Source organism: Cibotium barometz, chromosome 1 (genome assembly GCF_041138505.1).
Source record: "Cibotium barometz isolate CiBa-2024 chromosome 1, ASM4113850v1, whole genome shotgun sequence".
NCBI classification, from domain to species: Eukaryota; Viridiplantae; Streptophyta; class Polypodiopsida; order Cyatheales; family Cibotiaceae; genus Cibotium; species Cibotium barometz.
The window spans coordinates 38743824-38747953 of record NC_141046.1 but is presented as its reverse complement, the minus strand read 5'-3'; the positions used below and the strand labels follow the sequence as shown (position 1 = coordinate 38747953).

General features: G+C 45.0%; 1 long non-coding RNA gene across 1 annotated transcript; it reads left to right on the top strand.

Annotated features, from left to right (window-relative positions):
• Positions 1 to 264: 264 nt before the first annotated feature.
• Positions 265 to 3872, top strand: LOC147641970 (uncharacterized). The gene is made up of 2 exons (XR_015266501.1): positions 265 to 510; positions 612 to 3872. It is a non-coding gene; the product is annotated as an uncharacterized LOC147641970 (long non-coding RNA).
• Positions 3873 to 4130: the final 258 nt, after the last annotated feature.

Here is a 4130-nt window from a genome sequence, read left to right as displayed (position 1 = left end):
TGCATGTGTGTGTGTGTGTGTGAATGTGAGAGAGAGAGAGAGAGAGAGAGAGAGAGCAGGTGTGTATATGTGTGTGCATGTGAGAGAGAGAGAGAGAGAGAGTTTCAACATTTGAGAGTGCGTGTACTTGACAGAGAGAGGGAGAGGGCATGTGTGTGTGTGTGTGTGTGAGAGAGAGAGAGAGATGGTTGTAGAGAGGGAATAGTTCTTTTCTAGAACCTTGGTCGGCCTCGCAGCAACGCGCGGGTGCGATACTAGTAATCATCAAGATGAAGAGCCCTTTACGCGAGTGCCTCAGGTCGCTCAACGACGGTTCGCATCTTGGGCAAATAACCCGACGGTCACGTTCCTCCACATCTTGAATACCACACTCTCCGCATATGGTGGGTTATATCTCCTCCTATGGTGGACAGGGCGGCGAAGCTGACACAACTGCTGGCTACGATCGTTACAGAGGATTACATGGCCACTGAGGAAGATTATACCCTTCGTGCCACAATGACGATTATGGTTTGGGAGATTTGTGACTAGTATTTGTAGCTTTATCTTCTTAAACTGGCTACTATGAGCTTCTTGGTTCACTTACCTGCATAATTGTCGTCATAAAACAGATCAATCTTCAAAGACTCTCTGTCATCGTCTCCTACACTCTCCGCGCCCACGCCCACCTTGCCTGCCACGATGCTGGAGTTTGAAGATCTACAAAACTTGGAGGCCATGTTGGTGCCTTCCCAAGAAGATTGACTATGACAGGTTGGGTTGTACGATTTTGTACATCTACCTTGGGAGCAGTGGGCGGAGAAGCCCGGAGGCTCCCACATAGTTTTGGTTACTGCAAAAAAATGAGGCGATCCCACAGCCCGATGATGGCGGCATGGAGGAGATTACGTCAGCGCGCTGGTGGCTTTAGTTTTTCACCTCCGTTCTACTGGTGATGGCGTCTACCACAGATGAGAAAATGTAAATGTGGTTTGGCGCACTCCTCGCATCACAAAATGAGTTTTTAATCTCATGTTGCCTCAGTGTTACTCGGAGATCTCACCTGTGCTTCCTGGTGGGAAGATGGTGGCTTTGACCCATCGTGCCACTTATGATTCCAAACGAATTACCGGGTGGATGATTGTTGCAGGGAAACTGGAAGTGTTGTTCCATGGGGCACACTCCTCCACCTAAAACTTCTCGCTGACATCAAGAAGACCATGATGAACGCCAAGAGTAAGCTTGCCCCTTACTTAGCCGCCCTCTTTCAGAGTGTCCAACCACCAATGATGGTGGTAACGGAGGAGGCACATTTGATAGCATCAAGGGAGGTGGCTCTGACCCTGCAAGATATTTTGCGCTGGCCGAGAAACATAAGTGCTCTGCTGACCCTGGCCAATGAATCTCCGCTCGAGAGCTGAAGAGGCTAAGGAGTATGTAACAAACAATGGCATTTGAGGCGTCTGCAAAACAAGCTCTAGAGTAAGTGAGGGTGTCGGTGGAGTGGCGCCTCTCATCATCAATTTGGAGGAAGACAAAGCCATTGGGAAGGAGCAATAGGAGGTCATCACCCCCGCTGATTTGGATGTGTTGCCCCCCTTGACTAGTGAGTAGGCTTGACAGGTTCCCATGTAGTCGTCTGGAGGCATGTCAGAGTCTGATATTGAGAAGATGGTGAAAGATGTTGAACCATCTACCGAGAAGGGACAACAGATTACAACAACTGTGCTTACTTCAACAATTGTTGATCCTCCTACAATCCCCTCTAAAGCTATGGTGACCAAAACTTCTGACCAGGAAGAAGGAGAATAAAGCAGGACAGCCTATTCCCCTAAACCTGTTTCTCAAGCCGGAGGTTAAGGCTGAACTGGCTTCAACCAATCTTCAAGTAGTGGTGGGTCCCCACCATTCCTTGTCAAACTCCAACAAGAATGGATAGGTGCCACTCTAGACTATCTTTATTATGTGGGTGAGACTGTCTTATGCCTCTAAAATGAAGATACCACTATGTCACAAGAAATGTGGTCTCTCTACCAGGTATATTCGGTGGTACAACGTGAGCACACTGAGCAAAGCAGATAGCTAGGGCAGCAACATGTGGAACTAGATATTGTCCACCGGTCAATTAAGGAGGACTTAGAGAATAGCATGGCTGCCAATGCAACCAATGCTGACCTTGCCATACAACATGTTGATCTTCAGGCGGGCAGTGCTGGACAGTAAGGAGGCCGAGCTTACAACACTCGAGGCTCAGAAAGACAAACTATGAGGGAAAGCCCTGGAAAATCTTTTGCTTATTACTGATATATAGATGGATCTCCAGTCATCCTCTGATTGCCTAACGTAGGAAGATGCCCACGTGTAGCAGGTTGTCCGGACCCATCTGGATATGATTAATTCTTTGCAACAATCATCAGATGCAAAAGAAGTTGAGAAGCATGCTCTGCAGGCTAGAGTGGAAAAGCCCTCACTGCTATTCAGAATGATACGGAGGAAGACCTCTATGAGGTTACACCAATTGAATGGGATGAATAGCAGTTGAGGGGCCTAGCAGACTTGCAACAACAGCTGTATGAGAATATGACTCAACGCTTACTAGCGGCCATGGAGCACCCACCCATATGTTGTTTAGCTCTAATACCTCATGGGTCACTTCGGCAAAGTGTGGATGGTGCCAGTACTAGCAGAGGTGCAGAGTTACAAGCTCGATGTTGTGACATCTTCTTCTCATAAGCTTCAATGACAACTAGCGGAGTTGACAACTGAGCTCCAGTCTTAGAAAAACGAGGCCAAATAATCAATGTCTGAGTTAGTGCTCCTTCGGTCTCAATACCAAAAGCTTACTCAGGAAAAAGATGACCTTGTTACTCAAATGGAGCAGAGTAAAAGTGACAAGGCTACACAGATACGGTGTCTTCAGGAAGATTAGTAAATGCCGAGGAAACGGCTCACTAAGCAAAGCCAGGAGGTAGAGACCCTTACAAGCTCTCTGACCCAGGCAATGAATAAATCTATTACAGATGAAACATGGGCGCATTGGTAACAAGCTCTTCAAGAAGAGAGGGAGCGGTCAAAACAACTTGTTGATTTGCTCAACAAGGAGCATACCTCCCATAATCGCATGTTGACCAGACATATCCCACCAGCTACACTAGGCTTAGGCGTTGTAAAACTTCATGCAGATTGTGTTCAAGAAGTAGAATATATTACTTCTTTTGTGGTTATTGTTAGTCACACCTTTGCCCTGGTTGCCGGCTAATTAGAATAATATTAATTGATTTCTTTTAAAGTATTCTAATGGTGCTGCTGTTGGAGAATCTGTTGCTTCTGCTGCTGGTGCTCCTTGACAAACCCCTCTTCGAAGATCTCCTTCACCTTAGCATACTCCCAGAGGAGATTCTTCGTCCCGCCCAATCAAATGACTAGAGGGAATGTATGTAGGGCCGGATGGCACAGTCACTTGGGATCATCATTGGCTCTATGCTCTTGCATATGCATTGACAACATTTCACATTGGTGGTCATTTCATTCTACCTATTCTATTGACACCTTTGTGCGTTACAAGGAAAAGTATCCTCAGGCGAAGGAATTTTATCACACACTGAAAGATAAAAGGGGTCTTGGTTACCTAGATGCTGATGAAGATGCAAATTTTACAGATAGGTTGGAAATCTGACCCATTGGGTGTGCCATGTGTTAATGTATAAGTTGCCATTCATTTATACTTCCATATATATAGTATTTAGTCGGTGAGATATTACTCGAATCGGCGGGTGCTACTTTAGATCTATCCTTGTATTCCTATAAATTAGTCCTGTGGGATACGCAACGAGCAGCAATGCTTAACAGTTGTATGATCAGTTATTATCTTAATATTATATGATGTTTCAGTCTTTATTTGTATTTGGCTCTGTAGTTCTTTCAATCTGTAATGGTGTCTTCTGTAGATAAAGTAAAAACATTAAGTGTTGATTACCCAGCAACATATACAAGGGTAAGACACTGTTCATGTGGATAAGACAAATACTCCTTTATGCATATTTGTTTCTTTATCTTTTGAAAGGGATGGACATCATCATCATGTAAGGCTTTATGAACACATTGAGGAAATGTTTTATCTTTGCCTACATGGATTTCATAACACAATGAAA